The sequence below is a fragment of the Sarcophilus harrisii genome, chromosome 2 (assembly GCF_902635505.1).
Source record: "Sarcophilus harrisii chromosome 2, mSarHar1.11, whole genome shotgun sequence".
Classification (NCBI taxonomy): domain Eukaryota; kingdom Metazoa; phylum Chordata; class Mammalia; order Dasyuromorphia; family Dasyuridae; genus Sarcophilus; species Sarcophilus harrisii.
In genome coordinates this window covers 565945993-565959972 of record NC_045427.1, presented here as the reverse complement: position 1 = coordinate 565959972, position 13980 = coordinate 565945993, and positions in this window count along the sequence as shown.

Below are 13980 nucleotides of genomic sequence, written 5' to 3'. Positions count from 1 at the left end.
CTAAATTAATCTACTTATTTAATGCCATAATAATCAAACTCCCAAGAAATTATTTTACAGACCTAGAAAAAATAATAACAAAGTTCATCTGAAAGAATAAAAGATCAAGAACTTCAAGGGAATTAATGAAAAAAAAAATGCCAATGAAGGTGACCTAACTGTGCCAGACTGAAAACTAAAAAAGCAACAATTATCAAAACCATATGGTACTGGCTAATAAATAGAGTAGTCAATCAGTAAAATGGGTTAGGTTCACAGGACAGAATAGTCAATAATTATCGAAATCTAGTGTTTGACAAACCCAAAGACCCCAGCTTTTGGGATAAGAACTCACTATTTGACAAAAACTGCTGGGAAATTGGAAACTAGTATGGCAGAAACTAGCCATTGATCCATACCTAACACCACAAAGGCCTCATTTCTAAAAGAGAATTGACTCAATTTTATAAGAATTCAAGCCATTATATCCCAAAGAGATCATAAAGAAGGGAAAGGGACCTGTATGTGCACTAATGTTTGTGGCAGCCCTCTTTGTAGTGGCTAGAAACTGAAAACTGAGTGGATGCCCATCAGTTGGAGAATGGCTGAATAAATTGTGGTATATGAATATTATGGAATATTATTGTTCTGTAAGAAATGACCAGGAGAATGATTTCAGAAAGGCCTGGAGAGACTTACACGAATTGATGCTGAGTGAAACGAGCAGAGCCAAGAGATCATTATATACTTCAACAACAATACTATATGATGACCAGTTCTGATGGACCTGGCCATCCTCAGCAATGAGATCAACCAAATCATTTCTAATGGAACAGTAATGAACAGCTATGCCCAGCGAAAGAACTGTGGGAGATGACTAAAAACCATTACATTGAATTCCCAATCCCTATATTTTTGCCCACCTGCATTTTTGATTTCCTTCACAAGCTAATTGTACAATATTTCAAAGTCTGATTCTTTTTGTACAGCAAAATAACAGTTTGGTCATGAATACTTATTGTGTATCTAATTTATATTTTAATATATTTAACATCTACTGGTCATCCTGCCATCTGGGGGAGGGGGTGGGGAGTAAGAGGGGAAAAATTGGAACAAGAGGTTTGGCAATTGTCAATGCTGTAAAGTTACCTATACATATAACCTGTAAATAAAAGGCTATTAAATTAAAAAAAAAAAATTCAAGCCATTCTCCAATTGATAAATGGTCAAAGGATATGAACAGACAATTTTCAGATGAAGAAATTAAAACCATTTCTAGTCATGAGAAAAGATGCTCCAAATCACTATTGATCAGAGAAATGCAAATTAAGACAGCTTTGAGATATCACCTCTCAGATTGTCTAAAATGACAGTAAAAAATAATGACAAATGTTGGAGGAGATGTAGGAAAACTGGGACACATACATTGTTGGAATTCTGAACCGATAGACAGAATAGTCAATAACTATAGCAATCTAGTGTTTGACAAACCCAAAGATCCCAGCTTCTGGGATAAGAACTCACTGTTTGACAAAAATTGCTGGGAACACTGGAAAATATGTCAGAAACTCAGTATAGAGATATATCTCATATCCCATGTTTAAATAAGGTTGAAAAGTGTGAAGGGTGATATGAGCAAATTAGAAAAGCAAGGGATAGTTTGCTTTTTAGAAAGGAGAAGAAGGGAGAAATTTATGGCCAGAGAAGAACTGGAGAACATTATAAAATGCAAAATGGATAATTTTGGTTACATTAAATTTAAAAGGTTTGGGACAAAAAATTGTGTGCAACAGCCCTTTTTGTAGTGGCAAAGAACTGGAAATTGAGCAGATGCCCATAAGTTGAAAAATGGGCAAATAAATTATGGTATAGGAATGTAATGGAATATTATTGTTCTATATGAAATAATGAGCAGGCTGATTTCAGAAAAGCCTAGAAAGATTTACATGAACTGATGCTGAGTGAAGCAAGCAGAACCAGGATAATAGCAGATTTGTACAATTATCCACTGTGATAGATTTGGTTCTTCTTAGTGGTTCAGTGAGCCAAAAAAAATCCCAATAAACTTTAGCTGGAAAACACCTTCTGCATCCAAAGAGACATTGAATATAGATCAACACATACTATTTTCATCTTCTCTTTTTTTCTGTTTTTTTTTTCTCATGGCTTTCCCCTTTTGCTCTGATTTTTCTCTCCCAACATGACTCCTAAGAAAATATGTAAAAAATGAATGTAGATCTATAACCTAAAAAGAAATAAGGAATAAAAGAACATCAATAAAAATTAAGGAATAACCTTTATTCTGGGATATTATATGCCAAAATAAAGCTATTTGACTCCAAGTTTCTTGTGTTCATATCTTGGATTTCCTACCACCTTTCAGATGGTCCTTCCATTTGTTGGCACTTTCCCCTACCCAGAAATGACTTTGCATTTATTATATATGTGTGTGTGTGTATATATGTATATATATACATATATACACACCACACACACACACACCTGTGAATATGCTATTTTCTTCCAGTAAAATGTAAAGTTCTTGAGGACAGAAGGTGTCTTTATTTTGTTTTTGTATCTCTAGCACCTAGCAGTGTTTGCCAAAAATAAATAAATAAATGAATGAATGAATAAAAAAAAGAATGCTAAAAATTGGCTTTGCATGTAATTGGAAAAAATGTCTATTTAAAAGAAAAAAAGATTATGACAGCAATGAGAAAACATACCAAACTTTTTTGGGAATCAGCCAAGGAAGTGCTTCAGGGAAAATATTTCTCTCTAAAAATTTTCATTATTAAAAGAGAGAAAGAACAAGTCAACAAATTGTGCATGCAACAACAAAAAACAACTTAGAAAACTCCCAATTAAAAACCAAAATAGAAATTCTCAAAATCAAAGAAGAAATTATAAACTTGATGATTTGAAAATATTAAGTAAGACTGAAATTTTTTTTTTTGGTTTAAAAATTAAAATAGACCATTAGCAAGGAAGAAATTGACTTTCAGATAGGTGGATAAGAGAAGAGTACAAGGCTAAACAAGAGATAGAGAAGATCAAAAAGTAAAATGGATTATTTATATTACATAAAATTGTAAGAACAAAACTAATACAGTTAAAAGGGAAGCAAATGAATGGGAAAATACCTTTGTATCAAATTCCTCTGATACAAGTCTCATTTCTAAGACACATAGGGAACTGATTTAAATTTATAATAAGAAGAATCATTTCCCTATGGATATGTGATCAAATACTGTGAATAGGCCATTTTCAGAGGAAGAAATCCAAACTATCAATGGCAAGCATCATAAACTATTATTTAAATGCTATAAAAATTAGCGTTTAGGGAAATTAAAACAACTCTCATATCCTACCTTACAGCCATCAGAAGAACAAGATTCACCAAAAAAAAAAAAAAATGCTAGAAGGACTATGGGAAACGGGTACATTAGTACATTGTTTGTCTAGCTAGGAACTGTTCCAGCCTTTTTGGAAAGCAAATTGAAACTGCACTCAGTTCTGCCATGACATTTATTTTGAAAATGCAAATTTGTTCTAGCCTGAGTGAAATATTAGAGAATAATTTGAGCATAATGTGAATTTCAAATTTGCTTATTGAGAAATTGTGAGAATGCATAAAATTATACCCAGTTGAACCTATCCATGTAAGAAATACACATACCTCAAACCAGGTATCCCAACTCACTGTGTGTTATCCTCCATGATTGTTTTGCTACTCTTCTGCATTTATGAACTTTTCTACATTAAAAAAAAGTGCTCATTCAATATTTTAAATATGTTTGAATGCCATGGTTATTGTATATCTTCTGGTGTAGTAAGAGTTGTAGGGAGATTACTGGTATATCTACTACACATAAACCCTTTCTATCATTACAGCCTGCCATGTTCTCTCCAGCTGAAGTCAGCTTACCATTCTGGGCCCTTTAGGAACTGAAGAGCAGTCAAGTAGCAACAGGAAATTCTAGCACTATTTATTATATTAATTTCTTAACCATATAATATATAAAATTTTGCTACCGTTCATTATATTTTGACCTTTTCATGTATACTTATTGTGTATCTAATTTATATTTTAATATATTTAACATCTACTGGTCATCCTGCCATCTGGGGGAAGGGGTGGGGGGTAAGAGGTTAAAAATTGGAACAAGAGGTTTGGCAATTGTTAATGCTGTAAAGTTACCCATACATATAACTTGTAAATAAAAGGCTATTAAATAAAATATATATTTTTTTTTTTACCTTTATTTTTTCAATGTATCACTGATGAAGTTTTTTAGTATTATATTAAATCCATTCTTCCCATAAGCCCTGTGGTTTTTACTGCATAATTTTATACAGCAAGGTGCTTTTAGAAGCATCTATGTCATAGCAGAATTGACTACATTCTCCAAAAGGTACAAAACTGCACATACTATGTGACCCACTGATATCTCTAAAAGGCCCGTTATATCCCAAAGAGATCAAATAAAAAAGAAAAAGATACCTCTATACCAAAATATAGCAGCTTTTTTGCAAAATAATAATAATAAGATTGGAAACTGACATGGCAATACCAATCATTTGAGGAATGATTGAACAAGTTAAGATAGATACATAGGTATGATAAAATACAATTTTGCTGTAAGAAATGATGAAGCAAATGGTTTCAGAAAAACCTGGGGAGATATGTATGAACAGATGCTGATTGAAAATGAACAGAGTCATAAAAACAACTTATACAATAACCCCAGTATTAAAAAGACAATGACTTTGAAAGACTTTGGAGTTCTGATCATCACAGTGACCAGCCATAAGTCTACAAGACTCAGGATGAAACCTGTTATCCACTTCCTGAGAGAGAAGTAGATGATGGACTCAGTGTACTGACAGTTTTTTGGGGTTTTTGTTTTTGGAATTTTTTTGGACATGACCAATATGAAAATTTGTTTTGCTTGACTATACATATCTGTGACAGCAGTTTTGTTGTTTTGTTTTGTTTTGTTTTTTTGCTTTCTCAAATGATGAAAGAATGACAAGAAGTGTGAGGAGGAGATTATGAATTTGAAAAACAAATAACATCTAATTTTTTAAAAAGAAAAGGTTGCATAAAACTTAATAGAAAGCTTAAGATACTTTGGTCACATAATGAGAAGATGGAACTCAGTGGAGAAAAAGGAAATTCTGAAGTTGAGAAAGATTAAAGGAAAAGAAGAATGGGGACTGGAGAAGATGAGATAGAAACAAAAAAACAGGTTGAGATGGATTGACAGTATCATGGAAACAACAAACATGAACTTGGACAGACCTTGAGAGATAGTGCAGGATAGAAGGGCCTGACAAGCTATGATCTACAGGATCATGAAGAATTGGACATGATAATTACTTACTGAACAACAAAAAATATGGATCAAAACATACTTTTTTAAATTTTATTTTTATATAATTTTTCTTTCACAATATAATTTATATAGGAATGTTTTTTTTTCTTTCACAACTTAACTTATATAGAAATGTTTTACATGACTGCACATATATATCAAACTGCCTGCCTTCTCAATGAGCGAGGGAGAGATAAGGAGTAAAGAAGGAAATTTAGAACTCAAAATTTTTAAAAGCAAATGTTAAAAATTGTTTTTACATGTAATCTAAAAAAATAAAATATTTTAAAAAGAAAAAAACTTCTTAGCCAAAAAAGAATAGAGGATATGACAAAAGATAAAACTATTTCAATTACACAAAATTTAAAAGCATTTTCATGAAGAAAACAAATGAAGATAGAATATAAGATGATAAACTCTTTAGTAGGGAAAATATCAGATATTACTAATAAACATGATATCTATGATATATAGGGAATTAACATACAAATAACACCATAAGCCATTTTCAAGTAGATAATGATAAAAAGATATGAATAGTCTTTAAAAAGAGAATTTCTAATTGTAAGTGATTGAAAATATGTTCCATAGTAAAGAAAACATAAATTAAAACAGCTCTAAGGTTACAACTTACCTATTCCTGGCAAATTATCCAAAGTTGCCAAAAAGCTAGAATAATTGCTGTAAAAAGGATTGTAGGAAAATAGGTGATTCTTCGACTGTTGATAAACTGTACATTTGTAGAACTCTTCTGGGCATCAATTCTTATTGAACTACATCCCAAGAAAATCAAAGATAAAAACCAAGGTCCATCATGTAGAGTGTTCCACTGCACTAAGAGTTTTGTTACACACTGTATACCCAAATATTCATAAAGACAGCACTTTTTGTGTCAACAAAGAAGAGAAACAAAATGAGTGCTCATTGAATAAAGAATAGCTGAGGAAACTACATGCATATAGATGTAATTGCATATTATTTTGCAGTAAGAAATGATAAATAAAAGTAATTAAAAGATATATAGGACGATTTGTATGAACTAACAGAGTGAAGTGAGTATTAAAAAGCAAGAGGACGAAATAGACCCCAACACTATCCAGGTTGGGCAGTGTCTAGACTACTGGATTTGGAGTCAGGAGGTCCTCAGTTCAAGCCTAACTTTAATACTAAGCAAGAGTCCCATGCAATCTCTCAGGATCAGCTTTCTTTACTGTAAGATGGAGATATTATTAGTACCTACATCTCTCAGGCTTATTAAGGGATAACATGTTAAGTGCTCTATAAACTTTTAAGTATTTTACAATATATAGTATATAACCTATGATATAATGGACTATAATATACAAATATTTAAAGTCTTTTTTAAATTTCAAAGTGCTTTACAATATGTAATATAAATTATGACATGATGTAATATAAGATATAAATGTGTAAAGTGCTTTCCAAACTTTAAGGTGCCTTATAAGATATTCTATAAAATATGACATAATGTGTTAAGGACCATGCCTAGGTGAAGGGACAGGTCAGTTCTCTGAGAGCCTCCACAGCTGTGAATCAACATCTGAAGGAGCTGCAAAGCAGCCTTTGCTGACACAGGTGTTGCTTGTGGACTGGGAATGAAATAAATTGGAGGCAAGAAGGAAGAAAGAGGAGAGAGGTCAGATAACACAACTGCTTCTCAAAGGAGAGGTCAGAGAACAGCAACTTCCTCTCAGTCTCCTTGTATCATCATCATCATCCTTTCACAAGAAAAGATCCATTCTACAGGTCTGTGTTAGACTTCCAGCAGCCACTGACAGGTGGGTCCCATATCACAATAATAATGGGAGCAGCTAAATGGCACAGTAGATAAAGCACCAGCCCTGAAGTGAGGAGGACCGGAGTTAAAATGTGACTTCAGACACTTAACTTCCTAGCTGTTTGAATCTAGGCAAGTCACTTAACCCTAATAACCTCTGGGAAAAAAAAAAAAGACATAATGTGATATAATACACACATATAATACACACACATACACACAAGAATGCACACATAATACACATATATCATGTGTGTTAAGTGCTTTGCAAACTTTAAAGTGCTTTACAATATATTATATAAAGTATTATATACTGCAATATAATATATATTGTCTTTTTCAAACTTTAAAGTGCTATAAAATATGTAGTATAAAATGATATGATGTAATATAATATTTATATATATATATATATGGAAAGTGCTTTTCAAATTTTAAAATGCTTTATAACATTGTAAAAATATGGTATAATGTAATTCAATATATAAAATATTATGTAACCTTAAAGTGGTAGCAATTATTGTTATTGCAACAATATATATTAAAATATTGCTAAAATGAAGCAAAATTATAAGTAACTAAAAAATCTGAAGAAGAGTCTGGAAAAGAGATAATTAAATATATTTCACTCCTCAAGGCAAAGTTTAGGGAACTAGCAGGACATTTATTTTCCTGTGTCTTGTCCAAGTCTGAATGAGGGAGGAGGAATTTCCTTCAGAAATGACTAGTGTGAAGACAAAAGGCATCAATTAAAACAAATTCTTTAAAATGGAGTGGAATTTTTCAACTGGTAGTGAACTCCCTATTTTTGCAGATGTTCAAACAGAATCTGGGCGTGCTTGTTAAGGATGTGGGAAAGGGTCTTATTGCATGGAAAAGGAAAATAGACCGGATGGTCTCTGAGATCCCTTCCAACAGTGAGTTTCTGAGAGTTCTGTTTCAGGTAATATAATTTGATCCAAACTCTATCCAAAGCTATGTAATGATGAGTCATCCAATTTAGGTTTTACTACATTTGAAATAGACTGAGTCATTGAATTTATTCAATTTATTCTATAAACAGTTCCTCAATATAAAGGAAACAATATTTTCATTTTAAATATTTTATTCAGTTAATTTTTTTTGATCAGGTTAATCTGTGGACTTCCAGAATTTCATGCAAGAATTTGATGATTATAAGAAAAGTTTACATTAACATAATGTTTTCTTAATAGCTCTAAAGGTCAGACAGAACAGGTATTTTTATCATTGTTTTACAGAGAAAGAAACTGAAGCTCCATCTTTGAGGTAAGGTGATTTTGTCCAAGGTCACATAGCTAGCAAGACTCTCAAAACCATATCATGTGGAAATAAGAATACTTGCACAGTATAGCTTGTAATAAAAGCTCTTTGTAAACCTCAACATGATAAATTATGGCAGATGATTATTTTTCTTGCCTCTCTTCTCTCCTTGGGCAGAGGGTGGCCTGAAAGAGCAATGTTCTGACCAGCAGGTGGTGGAATTGTTCCAAGGAGGCCCAGAGTCCAGGGTTTTGGTTTTTTTGTTGTTGGTTTTGCTTTTTTTTTTTTAATGTACCTTTATTTTATTTTCATTAGATCCCACTCCTAACTCTGAAAAGACACTGGTTTTTAACTCCCTCCAGGTTTCAAGCAAATTCCTGCCTTTTTTTTTTTTTTTTTTTTTTAAACTGAGCTGATACACTCCTGATATACTCTTGTATGGGGCAGCCTTGGGAGAGTGAAACAAGCACTGGGATCACATCTTGCTTTTCCTATTTAACAGCCATGTGACCTCAGACAAATCATTTTACTTTTTTGTTCCTTAATTTTCTCACCTGGAAAATGGGGGTAATAATAACCAGTATTTTCTACACCTCTGGGTTATCACATCAGTTTAGGCCATTATTATTATGTTTGATCAGAGGGCAGAGCTAGAATCAATAGGTTGTTGTTATAGAAAGGTAGTTTTCATCTTGGTATAAAGGAAAGCTTTCTAAGTTGGAAGTTTTACATATTTTTCAAGTCTCAAACATTTAAGAGACCCCCAAAGGAGGTAAAGAAGCTTAGTCAGGGATACTAGCCACATTTGTGGGTAGAGGGTGGGCCTTAAGGCCAGTTTGGGGCTTAAATCCTTCCTCCAATGTCAAGTAATTATATAACTTTGGACACATAATTTAACTTCTCCCTTCAACTGTGAAAGAAGGATAATGACGCCTATAGCACCAACATCACAGGATTGTTGGGAGCCTCAAAGAATATATAAGATACATAAAATAATTTATCTATTTTAATGTTCTGAAAAATGTTATTGTAATTAGTCTCATTTGGCTTCTGATGCTTCCTTTCGTTTCAAATAATAAAGAAGATGTTGTAGACGTTTTCCCCAGTGAACAAACACACTAGGGCAGAGGCTTTGGCCCTTCCTAGTTAGTCCATCCCAACTCCATTTTTATTCAGCTACTGCAATCCCCCAGTCACCAACTCTGGTTTACAGATGACATTGGTGATGAATAGCTGGAAGTAATTAAGCCGATCCTCAGTTCACATCGAGATAACTAATTATGGGTTAGCAAAGGCAGACACCAGACGGTTACCTTGCAAACATTTTGTTATTAAGGGAGGGGATGGTCAGTCATAGAAAGCTTCATGATATAATAATAGAACTAAGCCTATTTGATTACCAGCATACCGGAAGAAGGAAAGGCAGGAAACTGACTGGTAGCCTTCTGCAACAAAATGACAGGAGCTACCCGTGTCCCTTCCAATAAATCCTGATAAATCATTTTCAATCATTCTACCAGACAGCCAAAACCTGACCCCATCAAGTTTGCTAACAGCTCTAGTTGTCAGTGTCCCATTTCCCCTATTAGATTTTATCACTGAATGAAGGTCATAGGTCATTAGAGCCCATTGATTATAATAGAATCCAGAAATAGAGGGGAAGGAAGAGAAAGGGAAGGGAGAGTAATAGCTTAGCCTTTGTAAAGGAAGGAAAAATAGAGGGAGGAAATGGTAAAGGAAGGAAAGGGAAGAGGAAGAGAAAATTAACAGGAAGGGTGTGGAGACAGGAGGAAAAGCAGAAGTAGGAGAGAAAAAGAGGAAAAGAAATAGATGAGGAGCAGGGTATGTTTCACCAGCTGGGGATGGAGCTGAAGTTGGGGCATTCGAAAGCAAGCTCCAAACTTGGGGCTCCTTTAAACATCTCTTGAGCACTGATCATAGCAGAGTACAATCAAATTCTCAATTGGTGTCGTTTTTAACATTTCCTATGCTATGATCTTTTGGAGGACACAAAGTTCTTGACACAGCACTTGTTATACAACACGACCATCTCTGCAGGGGAAGACTATAGGAGCATTGGGTAAGTGGAGAGAAGTTTGGTAGCAAGAGATGCTGTGGAGGGAGATCCAGAAGGCTTGATGACTGTGTGTGTTAAGGTGAAAGAGAGGGAGATTGTGAATCTGATTCACTGAATGCTTTCATCAAAATGCAGAAGTTTGGAGAGAGAATTTTTAAAGTGGTAGATAATAAATCCTATTTTTTGCCATGCTGAGTTTGAAATGCCAAAGGATATCCAACAGACAACCAATAGTCATCTCAACAAGATGAAAAACTAGACTTTGAGAGGAAGAGCCAATTTGAAAATTCAGCAAACAGATGTAAGGCACTTTCTATGTACCAGACATTGGGGTAAAGAGAAAAGGGTATAAAAACAAGAAGTAAAACAATCCCTACCTTCAAGAAGCTTACATTTTTGGCAAGGGGTGTCAAATGTAGGTTTTAATAAACGTCTGTTATATGTTAGGTGGAAAGTCATAATGTATATTTACCGAGAAATTATACTAGATCAAAAAGGGAATTTACTCAAATATTAAATACTAAACGATGGTTTAAAAAGCAACAAATCTCATTGAAAGCAAACAAATCCTAATGAGAAAAATGAAACCAAACACTCTGAATCCTTAAAGATCAATAATGAGGAAGTATAGCTGGTGAATCAGCCAAAAAGAATATATTGCTGGCAACAACCTTTGAAACCCAAGCAGAAAGAAGAAAGCCCAAAGAACTATCTAGTTCAGCCCCAATAGGAATCCATAAATATATATTAATCCTATGTTGTGGAGCTTTTGGAGCATTTGAGGAAAGAGTATTAAATAATTAAATTCTCAAATAATCAAAAAGCCTTTCAACCATTAGACCAGAGTGACTCTTCCTCACCACTAGGGGGAAGTCAACAAGCACTTTTTATGGGTTCCTGAACCAGAGGTGCTAAGTGAGAAGTTAAAGAACAGGAAAGAATCAAGAAAGCAGAACATACCCCAGATGGAAAGAATATCTATTATACACTCCCCAAACCTCCTCTCGTCCCCCTGCCCCCGTCATTTAATGAGAAGGAAACTGAGCTCTAGTACTTACTCAAAGTCACACAGCTAATTAAGGGGAGAACTGGCTCTAGAACTCTGTAACAAGTATTTAAACAAACACTGCCCAAGTTTCCCTGTGAAATTTTCAGTGCCTTGAGAACTAGAGATTGGATGGACAGCATACCCACCTTTAGTAGGAAATTATCTGGTCCCATTAACTTTTGCATATCCTATCTCAGAGCAGCAAACACTTCCTAAAAGCTCGTGGACAAAGTCCTGTATTTCTCTTTTTTAGAGAGCTGTGTGATCTTGGTAAGTCCCTTACCCTCTCTGCACTTCACTGTACTTATGTGTGAAATGAAGGAATTGGACTAAAGTTGCTCCCAAAAGCCTTATCTCTAATCTCTCGATTTTTGTAATCTGTGAAACTACAATACAAACATTGTAATTATAAGAGTTGACTTTTATGTAGCTCTTTAGGTGTGCAAAGTACTTTTATATGTGTTGTGATTCTTATAACAACTCCATGAGGTAAGAATTGTCTCTGTATTACAGATGAAGGAACTGAGGCCAATGGAGTAAACATTTTAGCTAAGACCAAACACAGGGTATGCTGGAGCCAGATCAAACCACCTCAAGAGAACAGATTTTTAAATTTTCATAAGGATCATTTACACTCCATAAAATTGACAAAGGCTAGTTTGTTTTGGTCATTAAATTTTTCCAGAGGGTTGCTTATTAAAACATTTTTCCAGTACCTTTCTAGTCATACATAGTGAATATTTGAGGGAGAATTTGAATTCAGGTCTGTCTCATTCTAAGCCCAACACTCTATCCACTATGCCATTTAATGACTTGATAATATGCTCCTGATGCATGCTACATTAATAGAATACTTGATATACCATAGATTAGTCTCCATATTGGGTATAAATAAAAACTTCCAATAAAATGTGACAAGCTATTCCTTGCTTTACTCCATCCTTTCCCCAGGCTGGCACAAAAATAGTTGTCATAAACAAGGAAAGCCGTGACATAGAAAGATCACTAAATTTGGAGTCAGAGAATTTGGGTCCCTGCCCCTGCCAAGAACATACGTCCTTGGCAAATAACTTCCTTGAACAGGGCAGTGATGCTTAATCTGAATAGAGAAGCAAATACATAACCATAGGGGAAACCATAAATTGCTACTCATGCAGTGGGAAGAATGATTGTGACCCCCAACCAAAGTGTAGGTATCAAGGTCCTTGGGTTCAAATTCTAGTCAGGTCACTGACTCCCTAAGTGACCTTAGGCAAGTCACTCAAGATCTCTAAGTCTCAGTTTTCTCATCTGGAAGTTGAACTAGACAACTTCTAACCCCCCTTTCTCAATCTCAATCTAGAACCCTATGATTTAACTCTTTTTAGTCTCCAATTTTTACTAGTAAAATGTTGGGGATGAAAGGAATCTTAGTGATCATGTAATACAACCTCCTCCTTGTAGAGATAAGGGAACCAAGACCCAAAGAAGGAAAGTGGCTTGTGCAAAGTCATACTTATCCAACTCTACATCATCCTTTTAAATAGAACAGGTCACAGAGCTGAGTGATCTAGATCAGGGTTTCTTAAACGTCTTCCACTTATGATCCCTTTTCTCTAGAAAAAATTTTACATTATTCCAGGTACATAGTAAAATATCTATACAAACCACACATTTACTGATCACAAATCATAATTTCATGATCCCCATATTCAGTTATATGACCCCAAATGGGGTTACAACCCACAGTTTAAAAAGCTGGGATATAGATGACCCAAATAAAGTATAGTTCCAGAACTTAGGGACAAACTCAGAAAATAACATCCTTTGTGATCCAAGTTAATAAGATTTTACCAAAAAAAAAATTGATGAATCATAAAACCACAGATTTTAAAAACTGGAAGGAACTTTAATGATCATCTTTTTCCAACTCTTTCATTTTACATCAGATGAGAAACCTGAGGCCATTGAAGAAGAACCAAGTTGCCTGGCATCCAGCTAGCAGCAGAGCCAGGGCTAAAAATCCAGGACATACTCATTTCTCTAAATTATGAGGTTATTCAACAGTGGAAATATCCTCAATAAATGACCTACCTTAAAGGATGCTTTATAAATATGGTTGCTATGACTAGAATATCTCCCAATTATTATCTAGAAATAATATCTATAAATTATCTATAAATAAATATATATAAATTACCTATAAATCTTATTATATAAAATGTTATATAACATGTTGGATAAACTACACTCTACTCTTCATGAATTAGTGATAAGTAATACTGACAAAGGAGAATTGAATAAGAAAGAATGTATATTAGGATTTCTTGATCTAATCTAAAGAGAACTTTGATTAATCCCACTTTTTGAGACAGAAATATTCCTAGAAGTAAGAAAAACAATGTCAGGCTGTCTACAAGGCCTTAAATATCAATTTACT